We start from the raw sequence: 15850 nt of genomic DNA, 5'->3' as shown, positions 1-15850 counted from the left end.
TTAATACTGAGGGTCGCTACATACTACACAATCTGCACTAGTGTATTATTAACATAAAGAGGAGCATTGGATCAATAGTTTGAAAATCATCTCTCTATTCTGATACAGAGCTTCTTTTCCATTTTTCTCCCATTTTTATCTATTCTCTATAACTTAAAATTTTAAACAGCTGCACTTATATGTATGCCACGATATTTTATTGGTTTCAAGTTATTTTCTCAATATATGAAGCTGGACATTGGTACTGATTAACATTTGGTAACTCAGCCAAAAGGTAGAGCAATTCAGGTTGAGGACAATATGATTGAATGCAAACCATCAATGGATGTAAAGCACCCACACAATTAGGATTCTAGTGTCATTATACAAGTGAACTTTAAAGGAACTTTTATCTCCTTTTGAATTCTTATTATTCTTAAGACTTGCACATCTTTTAAGCATTTTTCTCATTCTTGAGGCTGTATATAATCCTCATTATTATTCCCTATTATCAATTGATTACAAGAGATAATTAAGGAGAGAAGCTAATTAAGTTACTATATATGCTCTCTTGATGATCTGGTACTTGAGTTATGTGTCATAATTATGTGTATTTTTACCAAACAACTTATATGTAACATGTCACCTACAGAAGATTTATCTTCAAGCTGCTATTTTAATATGAAATGCTAAGCAGTTCTTCTAGATATTCAACTCCCAATTAAAACTAATAGTCGTCGTATTAGAAGCTTATGTGTTATAGATTATTTTAAGAAAACTTTATGTTAATTTAAAATCATTTGCTATACTTTTTATATTTGAAAATTGACGTATTATATTTGTTCAAATATACAAAAATAAAACATTTTTTAATTACATGCTTATTGATGTCTGATTGCAGTGAAATTTGATATAGATGATCTTTACTATATGTTATTGTGATTCATTAGTGAATTGATAAAAAAAATATATGTTCTATAAAAATTTATGAGCTATATAAATTTACTTAAACTAATACCAATGTCATTCATTGATCATATACATATGAGATTAATCAGATACAGTCAATTTATTGTTATGGGAGAAATGAAATCAGAACAAGGTGAAGACATTTATATTTTATAAGTTAGCAATTTTATGAACAAAATTGAACTTTTACAAAATTATTAACTTTGTGAAATTAAAAATATGGATCATGATTATGAAATTGTTGTTTATCTTCCCCTCTGGATTTTGATGAGATACTTGCGGCAGGTTTAATGTTGCTATGTATGTGCTCATGCATACAAAGAAAGTGGGACTACTTTGGAAGCAGAGTTTACAGGAATTTTGTCAAAAGAACTCATGTAGAAGTGTTAGGGCATTATTTGGAGAATAAATTCTGGTCACTACATTGTTTGGTTCACACTATCACAATGTTGGTTTGCTATTTGCAATGTTTCATACTTTAAATAATGTTCAAAAAATATAGAAGTAATAAGAGTCTAACACTCTGCTTATGATATTTTTCAAGGGCTAATGGCTTTGGTCAACTAAGTGATAGAACCGAGGAGCGAAGGAAATATCTAAAGAAAATGAAGCCTTTAGAGTCAATTTGTAAAATATGTGTCTTGTATAATTTTTAATTCTCTTTTTAGAAATTCATTTTTGTTAATGTTTGTAAATTTCATGTACGCAACTGTTGCATGTATACAGATGACATTGTTGTAGGCTTTTACCCAATATTGAATGTAGGAACATAAATTTGAGTGTTCACATGTAGGCTTTTACCAGATTTTTTTTTTTAAATTTGATTTAACTATAGCCACGCTTTAAAAGCGTGGCAATACGTTCATATCTAGGCACACGACTTAAAAAGCGTGGCTACATCTCGTTATTGGCACGCTTTAAAAGCGTAGCCATATGTCTCGCTATTGGCACGCTTTAAAAGCGTAGCCATTTGTCTCTCTATTGGCACGCTTTTAAAGCGTACCCATATCATGCTATTGGCACACTTTAAAAACGTAGCGACCTTTAAAAGCGTGGCAAAAAATAAAGTGTGGCGATAGGTCACCAAAAGCGTGGCGATAGAGCAACCGGCACGCTCGCGGATGTGACCCTTTTAAAAGCGTATCGATAGCTTAAAAAGCGTGGCGAAAAGCTATCGGTACGCTTTTAAGCACTTTTCGGCACACTTTAAAAGCGTGGCAGAAAGCTTATTTTCTTGTAGTGAATCTATATTAATAGATCATTTTAATAATATACATCTAGGATGATTATATTTTTATTTTATTAGTCTCTAAAGTTACACTCGAGTCTTAATTTAGTTTTTGAAGTTTTAATTGCCTCAATTTAATTTTTAAACTTTTCAATTGATTCTTTGATCGAAACTACCGCAGGGACTAAGATGATTAAAATTTGACAAGTTTAGAAACTAAATTAAGGCAATTAAAATTTCAAAGACTAAATTAAAACTCGAATGTAATTTTAGAGACCAAATTGAATATTTTCTCGTTGACCGCTTCTATATATTTTATTTAGCCCATTTTACTCTATAAAGTCACACCAATAAAGACTATAAGAAAAAAATATAATTTAATATATAGAATTTGGTAATAAATAACACGTTGCAAGCAAAAGCTAACATTGCAAATGAAGGAACCACTATACAAGTGTCCATTACAAATTACATAACCTATTAACAAATTGAACTATTTAATAGAAATCATTCTAAGATAAACATAATCTCTATATAAATATCTTATATTATTTTCTAAGGTAACATTTGATATATCATTATTCAAAGAAAATCATACTCATTATGATCCTAGTTGAAACTAAAGAAAATACACTATAGTAAACTTTAGCTTAGATAACTATTGTGTATGAGGTAACATTTTAAAGTGCTCAATTTGAATATAGTATACGAATTAATAGTTACTATTAAATCAATAAAATACGAAGATAATTTTATTATGCAAGTATAAATAGCCGTCACTTTAGTAATACAAGCAAAAAGACAATAATAAACCACAATGCAAAAAGCACCCAACCCCATTTCAATTTCAATGCCAAAACAAAGACCCATTTGTCAATTTTTTTTTTATGTTAGTCCAACAATACTATCCTTCAATTCCATATCGTTCGAGCTCTCACAGCTTCTAGATACCAACAACATCCGTATATTAAAAAATTAAATTCATGCAATTTTAAATTGAAAAAATATGTTAGAAGATAGAATTGCTTTGAAGGGAGTGAGGAAGAGAGACCGAAGAGTTGAGAGAAAGGAATGAATTAGTCCTTCTAATCCAAATTCTACTTGTATGTATATATACAAGTACAAAGAAAAAGTGAGACTTTGAGAAAAAAACTGACAGTAACTGAATTTTAATTAAATATAACTACTCTAACTAACTTCATTAAATAATCCAGTTATACTAATATCTCCCCTCAAAGTAGAGTATATATGTCATATATGCCATAAAAAATTTGAATGAGGGGGGAGGAAATGCTTTCGTTAAAATATCTATCAATTAGTGCTTGCTAGAAATGTGTAATAATTTTACTATATCATTTGTCATCTTTTTTACGAATGAGATGATAGTAGCGGAACCAGAAATTTTATAAGAGGGGCCAATTAAATATAAAATATAACAAAAAATTAATAAAATATTATTTGTAGCATATATATCAAAAAAGTAATTATATTATATAAAAGTTAATGTTCAACTACATACTTTAAGATTTTGATATTTTTAAACTTGCTCGACGATGCTTCATGGAACTAAAATCATCAATTATCATCTCTGAAGTGAATTTTGAAGCAATTTCCTTTTCAATATATACAATCATACAATCTGCTAAAAATTCATCTTCCATCTTGTTTCGAAGCCTTGTTTTAATAATCTTCATAACTGAAAAGGCCCGTTCAGTTGTTGCTGTTGTCACAGGAAGAGTCAAAACAAGATGAATTAATCTATCAATTAAAGGATATATATTTGATTTACAAGACTTAACAGCAATATTATGAGGAGAATTAAGAGATTTACCCACATGAGATAAAAATGCACAATCCTTTCCATTATTCACTTTTTTCCAATTGCAAAATCCTCCTGATGTGAATGGACTTGATTTTCTATAAAATAAATAGCATGGAAGACAAAATGCAGCATCCACTTCTGGCGAATATTCTAGCCAAGAAAAACTCTTAAACCAATGAGCTTTGAAACGACGAGGATGACTTTCTAGACCAGAAAGAAGGGTACTCATCCATAATAAATTGATATGGTCCAAATTTTATATATCAAAAGAGTAATTATATTATATAAAAGTCAATGTTCAACTACATATTTTAAGATTTTGGTATTTTTAAATTTGTTCGACGATGTTTTATGGAACTAAAATCATCAATTATCATCTCTGAGTTGAATTTTGAAGCAATCTCCTTTTCAATATATACAATCATATAATCTACTAAAAATTTATCTTCCATCTTGTTTCAAAGTCTTGTTTTAATAATCTTCATAACTGAAAAGGCCCGTTCAGTTGTTGCTGTTGTCACAGGAAGAGTCAAAACAAGACGGATTAATCTATCAATTAAAGGATATATATTTGATTTTCCTGTCTCTGTCAATTTTTGACACAATTCAGCAAGAGTAGACAAATCCTAAAAATCTGGAGCTTTAACCACATCAAGTTCATAATGTTGTAACTCATAATCCAATTGAATCTTTTCTTGCTCAGAAAATTTAAAGAATAGAAATTCTTTGCAAGATTGCATATGTTACAAACACTGAATAGATCCATTAGTAGCCAAATCTTCCAGCACTGAAGTTGTTGCTCCAAACATACGTAAAAGGCTACAAATTGAGTTGAAGTGAGAGCTCCACCTGGTATCTCCTGATTTTTTTAATGTGCCAATTTGATTTGCTCCCCTTCCTGTTTCAATTTGATTAGTTGCAACTAAATGAAAAATTTCAGTTGCATAAGTAGATCGTAATTCATCATTGCGTTTGCAAGAAGAGCACACAACATTGATAATATTACTCAAACTTTGGAAAAAAGCATGAACATCAACAACTTCTTTAGCCGCAGCAACAAGAGCTAGCTGTAATTGATGAGCAAAGCAATGAACATAATATGCATAAGGACATTCTTGAATAATTAAAGCTTGTAACTCTTTCCACTCTCCACGCATATTACTAGCTCCGTCATACCCTTGACCTCGAACATTTTGAATGTTGAGATTGTGATGAGATAATGCAGAACAAATCTCTTGTTTTAGAGTAGCAGAAGTAGTATCTTTGACATGAACAACATCTATTAGCCTTTCTTTGACAAATCCATGCTTATCAACAAATCTAACAACAAGTGTCATTTATTCTCTTTTAGATTCATCTCTAGCTTCATCAACAATCAAACAAAATTTTGCATTACCAATCTCATTGCGAATTTCATTTTGCACCTTTCTAGCAAAAACATGTAAAATTTCCTTTTGAATAGAAGGTGATGTGTATATTGCATTTTGAGGAGGATTCTCCAAGACAACTGCATCCACTTCTTTATTGTAAGAAGCTAATAATTTTAACATTTCAAAAAAATTTCCTCGATTCTGAGACTCATGACTCTCGTCATGTCCCCTAAATGTTAACCATTTGGCAGTATCAATAGAGGCTTTAAGACGCAATCTATTGCTTAAAACTTGTTGTGAGCTTTGCTTAGCCAATACTTTGTCAATGTGACATAATTGATTAAGCAAATCTTTACAAGACTTAACAGCAATATTATGAGGAGAATTAAGAGATTTCCCCACATGAGATAAAAATGCACAATCCTTTCCATTATTCACTTTTTTCCAATTGCGAAATCCTCCTGATGTGAATGGACTTGATTTTCTAGAAAATAAATAACATGGAAAACAAAATACAGCATCCACTTCTGGTGAATATTCTAGCCAAGAAAAACTCTTAAACCAATGAGCTTTGAAATGACGAGGATGACTTTCTAGACCAGAAAGAAGGTACTCATCCATAATAAATTGATATGGTCCAAACTTTATGTATGCTCTACGAATTTCATCTTGTTGATTGATAGGATAATTCTAAATTTGCGAACGCTTTCCGGGATCACGCATCAATGTATCAATATTAACTTGATCTATTTCAGTCCTTGTTATTTTGGAAGCAGGGGGTTGAATATCTTGCTCAACAAGTTGTGTCACAGGTTGTATCTTAGGTTGTTCAATAATATTTTGAACATTACTCAAAGAATCTGAAGCTGAATTTTGTTCATCATATATTCTCTCTTTTCTCTTGAAAAATGAGTGAATTATTTTCATCTTTGACATTGTTAACTTAACGAACTATCTAACAAAAAAAAAACAAAAATAATTGCATATATGTTATTTTAAAAAAAAATATTAAACCTATTGAGCAATAACAAATAATTTTAGAAACACAAATATATAATAACCAAAAATAAAGTTATTGATTTACCCAAGGTTCGGAAAATCGGACCGGTCATCAAACCGCTCTAGTCACTGGTTCACTGGTTCATTGATTTAACCGGTCCAACCGGTGGTTCAATCAGAAAAACCGTTTTAGAATAAAATAATAAATAAATTATAAATAAACATCCTAAAATATCTTCCAAATTTAAAACACTACACAAAAAATTATCAACCAAATTCATATGATCTTATCAAAATACAAACTCAAAAGTTAAATAGTAAAAAGAAATATCTAAATATTAAATTTTGACTTTGAGGGTTAAAAGGATCACTTAACATCTCAGATTCTAATTTAAAAATGTCAGGAGACAAAGGATTATCAATTTCAAAAGAATGTTGAGCTAGTTCAGTTAGAAAATGTTGATCATTCTGTGGTATTATGCTAACTGAACATGAACCTGAACCTTGCAAGATGACCTTTTCGGTCTAATCTTAGGCAGCGTTGCGTTCATCTGTTGTAAGAAAGCTCTCTTAGCAACGAATTCTTCTTGCTGAGCAAGCCATAAACAAGATGTAATGTTGTTTCCAAGTTGAGATATCAACATAACAAGTAGTCATTGAATAAGAAAGCATAACATATCACCAACTACCGATACACTTTGACTCTCCTTCCACTACCATCATCATCATTCATCAGTTTATTTATATATGGCATTGGCAGGTAGCTACCCTACTCATTCAACAACAACCAGTATTTGATTTGATTTTCATTTTTAGCATTCAGCAACAACCAATACAAAATAGCAGCATAACAACAACAGTGCCATAACAAAACAGCAGCATAACAACAACAGTAGCTTAACAAGTCATTAATCACAAATTCCAAATTCAAAATACTGATCAGTGATCACACAATCACAGTGCCATAACAAAACAGCAGCATAATAATAACATCAGCTTAACAAGTCACTAATCAGAAATTCCAAATTCAAAACATTGATAAGTGATCGGAGAATCATAGTGCCATAATAAAACAGCAGCATAACAACAACAACAGCACAACAAGGGGGAAAAGAACAATGAAAGTCACAAAAGAAATTAGCAATCCTATTCCTGTTTCGTGCATTTAATTACTCATAAACAAAACTCAACTCCACCTGAATTGTTAATTTAACCTTGGTCTTATGGAATCATAAATAGGAATACATTACATTGCTCTTTCTTCTAAAATTCAAGCAAAAACAAAAAGGAATGGTTTTAGTTGTTTAGTACCTGCTTCAGCATTCGAACATGTACATTAATTGAAAACTCATGTTATTCTGTTGCATTGTCTCTAAGGGCTCCCAACCCCACAACCTCCACACCCACTTTTCGCATCACTTTGCCATTTAAAACAGTAAAACAAACATTTCAGATGAACATGTTACTGTGATGAAGGTCACTGTCGGGAAGGACTTGGAGGACTCCCCTGACTGCAATGCACGAAGACTCGAGGAGACAAACTCCTGACTACGACAGATGGCGACAAACACTGATCAGTAATCACAGAATCACAGTGCCATAACAAGTAACAAAATCATAAATCAGTAGCATTACAAAAGACCCAAGAAATCAAAAATCACAAATTCAACCTCAAAACCCTGAAACAGAGTAACAGACTCAACAGAAATCAGTAAATCACAGTTTCACTAACCTTCCACTGATAGCAGGAAGACGAAGAGACGATGGCGACACCACGGCGCACCACCTAGAGGCCTCAACCATCGATTTCACCTAGGAATGGACGACGTGCCGAGCTAGAAGGGGGAGACGCCGCGGAGGAGGAGAAGGAGGAGGCCGTGGAGACGACCGGCAACCAGCGACCCGCGGAGGCGCTGAGGACCTGGGGACGGCGGTGCAATGAACGGATAGGGTTTTCCTTTGCTTCAGATAGGCCAGGGCTTGCACGAATGATTGGGGGAAGGAAGGGGGGTTGTTCGCGAATGGTTCTGGGTTTATTTTTCTTTTTTTTTTTCACAAATAAACAAAACGGCGTCGTTTTCTATGAACCAGCCGGTTACCGGTCTGGTCCAACTGACCGATTCTTGGCCGGTTCAATGGTTTTCAAGCGGTTCTTTTCCCAGCGGTTATAAGCATTGGACCGGACCGTTGTTACTGCTGGTTCCCGGTTCAACCAGTTTGACCGGCTGGTTTGGTCCGGTTTTTAGAACCTTGGATTTACCTGATTATTTTTTGTTCCAAGTCCCACCAAAAATAACTCTATTGAGTTTTGTCCTCATTTTAATCTTTGAACATTGTCCATTATAAAAAAAATAAATTAATTATTTTAAATAAATAATGTAAATAATACTTGACATTGTTATTAACTTAAAAAAAATTGAGATATACCTCTTTGAGTCTTTGTTGTGCATTCAATGGTTAATATTTTGCTGTTCACTTCAGATCTTCAATGGTTTTTCTTCATATGTCTTGTTTTGGTATGAAAAGAAAATTAGAATGAGAAGAGTAGAAGACCAAAAGTCTGCACAAATGGGAGCCACTAAAAGAGAGAGAAAAGTGGCGCTGATGCCTCAGATGGTTTTAAAAAAAATGTTTGAAAGATGTACCAGTGCTACTTTAATTAATAATATGGGCTACTATCTATTGAGCTAGTATAATAGAACCATTTTTATTAATTATTAGAATGGGCTACTTGTTAACAAGAGTAACAATAATCCAAATATCTAATACATAGTACAGTTTTTAATTACTTTAATTTATAAAATTCTGTAACTTATATTTTTTTAAATATTATATATAAAAAATATTTAATATTATTAATTATTACTATTTACTAATTCTTTTGAAAAATTTTGGGGGGGACCATGGCAACCTTAGGCCCCCCAGTCCATCCGCCATTGGAGATGACAATCCATTTCTATATGTTTAGAACGTTCATACAGAACAGAATTAGTTATCATATGAATTGCTGAAATATTGTGACAAAAAAGCATGGTTGTGTCGATGTAGATGTGAAAACACCTTAGCAATCTAAGCAACTACACATTTCACAAGATGCATTCGTGATAGTCCAGTATTCAGTTTCTATGGAACTTCTAGAGACTATTGTTTGTTTGTTTCTTTTCCATGACACGAACAAATCACCAAGGAAAGCACAATATTCAATTGTTGATCTCCTTGTATTGAGGCAACTATCCCAATCAGCATCAGCATAAATAGACAAGTTGAACATGTTTGTTGCTGGGAATAAAATGCCTTGTGTAGGAGCTGTTTTAAGGTATTGAAGAATTTTGTGAACTGCATTAAGATGAGGGACATGAGGATCAAACATGAACTGAGCTAGTTTGGTGACAGCAAAAGTGATATTTGGTTTGGAGATTGTAAGGTACATCAATCTGCCATGAGTCTGCGATAGGGAGATGGATCTGCTAAGGTTTCCCCTTCATGTGCACATAATTTTAAATTTGTATCCAAGGGAGAGGAAGCAGGCTTGCAACCCAAAAAATTTGTGTCTTCTATAAGTAAAAGTGTGTATTTACAACAACAACAACAACAACAACAAAGCCTTATTCTACTAGGTGGAGTCGGCTACATGAATCAAACGATGCCATTGTGCTCTGTCATGTATCATGTCTATAAGAGACCGTTTACATGTAGATCTAGTTTGACCACCTCATGGATGGTCTTCTTAGGTCTTCCTCTGCCTTTCACCCTTTGTCCATCTTCCATCTCATCCACCCTCCTGACTGGGTATTCTGTTGGTCTTCTTCTCACATGTTCAAACCACCTGAGACGCGATTCAACCATATTTTCCACAATGGGTGCTACTCCAGCTCTCTCCCTTATAACTTCATTCCTTATTTTATCCAATCGCGTATGACCACTCATCCATCTCAACATCTTCATCTCTGCCACACTCAGCTTATGTTTGTGCTCCCCTTTGGCCGCCCAACATTCCGTACCATAAAGCATAGCCGGTCTTATAGCAGTGCGATAGAATTTACCTTTAAGTTTTAAAGGCACTTTTTAGTCGCATATAAAACCAGATGCACTTCGCCATTTTGACCAACCTGCTTGGATCCTATGATTTACATCCTGTTCAATCTCTCCATTATCCTGTATGATACACCCAAGATACTTAAAACTTTTAACTTTTCGTAGGATATTTTCTCCAATCTTCACCTCTATATTAGGGTTTTCCCTTCTCAGACTGAACTTACATTCCATATATTCCGTCTTGCTACGGCTTATGCGCAGACCATACACTTCTAGAGCTTCTCTTCATAAGTCCAACTTCTTATTTGTCTTCCCTTGACTCTCCCATAAGGACGATATCATCGGCAAAAAGCATGCACCATGGCACAGGCTCTTGGATGTGCTCTGTGAGTACTTCCAAGACTAATGTGAAAAGGTATAGACTTAAGGATGACCCTAGGTGTAATCCTATACCAATAGAAAATTCCTCTGTCACACCACCTTGAGTCTTTACACTAGTTGTGGCCCCATCATACATGTCTTTAATTGCACGAATATATGCGATCCTTACTCTCCTCTTTTCTAAAACCTTCCATAAGACCTCCCTTGGCACCCTATCGTACGCTTTTTCCAAATCAATAAACACCATATGTAGATCCCTTTTATTACTACGATACCTCTCCATCATCCTTCTTAACAGGTATATCACTTCGGTAGTAGATCTGCCTAGCATAAATCTAAATTGGTTCTCTGTTTCTTGTGTCTCTTTTCTCAACCTCCGTTCTATCACCATTTCCCATAACTTCATGGTATGACTAATGAGCTTGATTCCTCTATAGTTTCCGCAACTTTATATATCCCCTTATTCTTGTAGATAGGTACCAAGGTACTTTTTCTCTACTCATCAGGCATCTTCTTTGACCTTAAAATCTCATTAAAAAACTTGGTTAACCAGTTGATGCTTTTTCCTCCAAGGCCCTTCCAAACCTCAATCGGGATATTATCAGGTCCTGCTGCCTGCCATTTTTCATCTGCTTTAGAGCCTCTTTTACCTCGAAGTCTCGAATCCTTCGATAGTAGTCAAAGTTTTGATATTCTTTCATTGTGCATAACCGACCAAGGCTCGGAAGAGTCTTTTGTCCTTCATTAAATAATTCGTAGAAGTAGCTCTTCCACCTTTCGTTAATCTTCTCCTCTTGAGCCAGCACCTCTCCATCCTTATCCCTTATGCACTTAACCTGATCCAAATCTCTCATTATTCTTTCACGGCTCTTTGCGATTCTATATATATATTTTTCTCCTTCTTTCGTGCCCAAAGACAGGTAGAAACCCTCATATGCTCTTGTTCTTGCTTCACTTACAGCCACTTTTGTCGCTTTCTTAGCCGCTTTATATTTTTTTCAATTATCTGCATTGTAGCATAAAGACCACTCTTTAAAGCACTCCCTTTTTATCTTTATCTTTTCTTGTACAGTCACATTCCACCACCAGGACTCCTTGTCTCTTGGTCCTATTCCCTTAGATTCACCAAAGCTTTCTTTTGCTATTCTTCTAATAACTTCTACCATCTCCCTCCACATCTTTTCTGCGCTTCCATTTCCATCCCACTTTGCCTCTTCTCCTACCCATCTTAGGAAGCTTCTTTGCTCCTCACCTTTCATCTGACACCACCTTGTCCTTGGGTTCTTTGTATGATGTCTTTTCCTCAACTTTTGCTCAACACGAAAATCCATGACGAGCACCCTATGTTGTGTTGTCAAACTCTCTCCCGGGATAATTTTACAATTAATGCAAAATTTCGGTCGACTCTCCTCAACAAGAAGAAGTCGATTTGAGAGCTTGTCATGCCACTCTTATAGGTTATAAGATGTCCGTCTCTCTTTTTAAAACATGTATTTGCGATGAGAAGGTCAAAGGTTGAGGAAAAGTCCAAAATAGTTTTACCCTCGGTATTGATCACCCCGAAACCATGGCCTCCGTGAATACTTCCATACCTAGTCACTTCTCTTCCAACATGGCCATTTAAAACTCCTCCTAAGAAAATCTTATCTCCCGAAGGTATGTCTTGGACCAAACTCTCTAGATCTTCCCAAAACCTTATCTTGTGTTGTTCGTCCGAATCTACTTACGGTGCATAGGCGCTAATCACATGAAAAGCACCTCCCTCCACTACAAGTTTGATAGAGATGATCTGATCTCCCAACCTCTTGACATCCACTACGTCCTTCTTCCACTACTTATCCACAATAATACCAACCCCATTCATATTCTTCACCTTTTTCTGTATAGCAAAGTTTGAAACCAAAAGTATCCAACTCCCTAGCCTTCGCACCAACCCATTTTGTTTCTTGTAGGCACATAATGTTAATTTTCCTCCTTGTCATGGTGTCCACCACCTCCATGGAATTTTTTGTTAGAGTGCCTATGTTCCATGTCCCAAATTTCAACCTTCTGTCTCTCTAAGCTTTACCTTTTACTTTGTGAACTAGCTTATTTACCCTCGTCCGTTCACGAAAACGCGGGAATCCTTGCTCATTTAACACTACATCCGGGCACCGATGCAGCGGCTCTTGCTCATTTGACACCGTACTCGAGCCATACAGCGCGTTGCTTCCGGGCAACGACCTAACTTTAACGCAATAATGTCTTTGATTCATGTCATGGGGATTTGACTATATTTTTATATTGGTTGTCGAAGACCTAACACAACCCTCCTCCTTTATCCAGACTTGGGACCGGCTATGTACCGCAAGTGTAACATAGGCGGAGTTAAAAGTGTGTATTTACGTTGAAACAAAAAATTCTCTTACTGAATTTTTCCAACACCAAACCAAGGAAGAACTTCAAGTCACTAAGCACCCTGAGCTTGAAGACTGCCTTTAATTTTGCTTCAACTCTCTTGATGGTGTCATTGTCTGGTCCAACTATAATGATGTCATCTACATAGACCAAGAGAAAAGTAGTTGTTGGACCTTCACCAAACGAAAACAATAAGTAATCACTTTTATTTTGTGTGAACCCATGCTGGAGTAATTTTGCACATAATTTATTGAACCACTGACATGAAGCTAGCCTCAAACCATAAAGTAATTTGGTTAATTTGCACACCAAACTATGATTTCTTGGTGGATGTCCAAACGGGACGTTCATGTAAACTTTTTCGAATAATTTTCCATTTAGAAACACGTTGTTTATGTTTAGTTGGACAAGATTCTAACTCTTTGCAGCTGCTATGCTCAAGAGAACCCTGACTGTAGAGATCTTTTCCATAGGGATGAAGGTGTCTTTGAAATCGATCCCTGCTTGTTGTGTGTAGTTTTTGGCAACCAAAAGGGCTTTATACCTATCGAGAGAGCCATCAGCCTTTAGTTTTGTCTTACGGCTTGATAATAGAAATGTGGTTTAGGAATTTTTGTCACATTGACAATGATGGTCTGGTAAGTATTGTTAAGTCTGTGGTTGCTTAGGTGGTTGGAAATTGGATATGGAGTGTTGGTGTAGTAGACATAGTCTTAAAGATAGTGTGGGGTCTGATGGGTTCTGGTAGATCTTCTAATAGAGTGTTGGGGCTCAAGACCAGGTATGGTTTGATTTAGGTGTGGTGGTGGTAAGGGTTGGATAGCTATATTTTCTAGAATGCTTGGAATTTGTTGCATGTTAGGGGTGGGTTCAGGGCCTGAAGCAGGTCTTGGTAGCACTATTTTATTGAATAAATCAGAATCGAGGTCAGACTTGGGTCTGTTAGTGAATGGAAGAATGGATTCATGGAAAACAACTTTTTTAGATATGAAAAATTGTTTTAGTTTAAATTGTACCATTTGTATCCCTTGTGGTTAACAAATGAACACAGATGAATCAGCTCTAGCATTAAACTTTGGTCTTCCGTTCGAAATAGTAGTTACATAGGCCAAGCAATCAAAGACTCTCAACCTTTCATATGCTGGTTGTTTGTTGAACAAGGTCTCGAATGGTGACTTGAAATTGAACAGTTTTAATGGTATCCTATTGATCAAAAACACTGTTGTGGTGACACACTCTCCCCACAACCAAATAAGGACTTTTGATTGGAAATAGAGTGTTCATGCTACATTGAGGATGTGTTGGTGCTTCTTTTCTAATTCTGCATTATGTTGAGGCCTGTATGGACAAGAGAACTGGTGGAGGACTCTCTTTTCTTGCAAGAAATGAATAATAGCCAACTCTTTTGTATTGTCTGATCTGATGCACTTGTTCTTGATATTAAATTGTCTCTCAATTAGTGTATAGAACTATGTGAGATAACCTGTAGGTTCACTTTTGTATGCAAAAAATAAATATAGTAAACCTAGTGTAGTCATCAACGATCCTCAAAAAACATTTGTAACCATTATATGTTGGCACATGATAAGATCTCCAAACATCACAATAAATTAAATCAAATGCATTTGGATACATGTTGCTATTGACTCAAAAGGAATCTTTTTAAATTTTGCCAAAGGGCAAATTGAACAAACAAAACTGGAAGGGGGGTTTATTGGGTAGCAATAAGCTTTGTAAGATCTTATTTGATGCATGGCCTAATCTAAAATGTCAAAGGTCAAATTGACAGAAATTGACTTTAACAATGTCATTAATTGGAGCTGAAACTGGTGTAGTGGTCTTAGGAGGTGGTTCAAGCTTCAGGATGTAAAGTTCATTGTTTAAGTCACCCTTCTCAATCTTCCTCAATGAAATGGAGCCCTAAATATTAAAGAAATTGTAGTTAAATGTGATTGCGATTTGTATTTTTCTTAGAAAAGAAGAAATTGACAATAAATTAACAGAAAATTCAGATACATAGAGAACATTTTTTAATGTGATTTCAGGGCTGATAATCACTGTATCTATATAGTTTGCATAGAAACCAAAATTATTTGGGAGGATTGCGAATTTATGACAAGAGAAAAAAAAGAAAGAAGAAAGAAGAATATGTTCTAAAAAGAAATGGAGGTTGCGAAAGTTTTGAAAATGTCTTCTGATATCATGTTAGAAGATGAAATTGCTTGAAAAGAATGAGAAAGAGAGAGACCGAAGAGTTAAGAAAAAGGAATGAATTGATTGATCTGATTTAGATTCTAGTTGTATGTATATACAAGTACAAAAAAAGTAAAATTTGGAGGAAAAAATTAACTAACAGTAACTGAATTCTAATTAAATACAATTGCTCTAATTATCTTCAGTAAATAATCTAGTTATGCTAATAAAATAATAGTGACATTAACCTTCAAAGGGAAAAAAAAATCAGTACTATATTATCTATTTTTTTGGTTTTTTTCTTGTTTTTTGAGCAATATATTAGATGTTATTAAAATACTATAAAATAACTATTCAATTTCTGATATTTGAATTTGAGATCATTTAGTTAAAAAATCAAAATATTTAATTAATTTTATTTTTATTGTATTATATTATACAAATAATTAAGTAGTAATAGAGGTAAGTTACACATAT

At 34.4% G+C, this 15850-nt stretch overlaps 2 long non-coding RNA genes across 2 annotated transcripts in view; one reads left to right on the top strand and one right to left on the bottom strand.

Annotated features, from left to right (window-relative positions):
• Window positions 1-365, top strand: part of LOC110265428 — an 8543-nt gene extending 8178 nt beyond the window's left edge. Inside the window, exon 3 of the long non-coding RNA XR_002351575.1 lies at window positions 268-365. This is a non-coding gene — a long non-coding RNA (uncharacterized LOC110265428). The remainder of the gene's footprint in view (window positions 1-267) is intronic.
• LOC110265815 lies at window positions 3695-8676 on the bottom strand. Its single transcript, XR_002352185.1, has 2 exons — window positions 8628-8676; window positions 3695-3896 (listed from the first exon to the last, which is right to left on the bottom strand). It is a non-coding gene; the product is annotated as an uncharacterized LOC110265815 (long non-coding RNA).

Source organism: Arachis ipaensis, chromosome B08 (assembly GCF_000816755.2).
Source record: "Arachis ipaensis cultivar K30076 chromosome B08, Araip1.1, whole genome shotgun sequence".
Taxonomy (NCBI): domain Eukaryota; kingdom Viridiplantae; phylum Streptophyta; class Magnoliopsida; order Fabales; family Fabaceae; genus Arachis; species Arachis ipaensis.
Note: the sequence above shows the minus strand (reverse complement) of the source record. Positions and strands in the feature narration are given on the sequence as shown.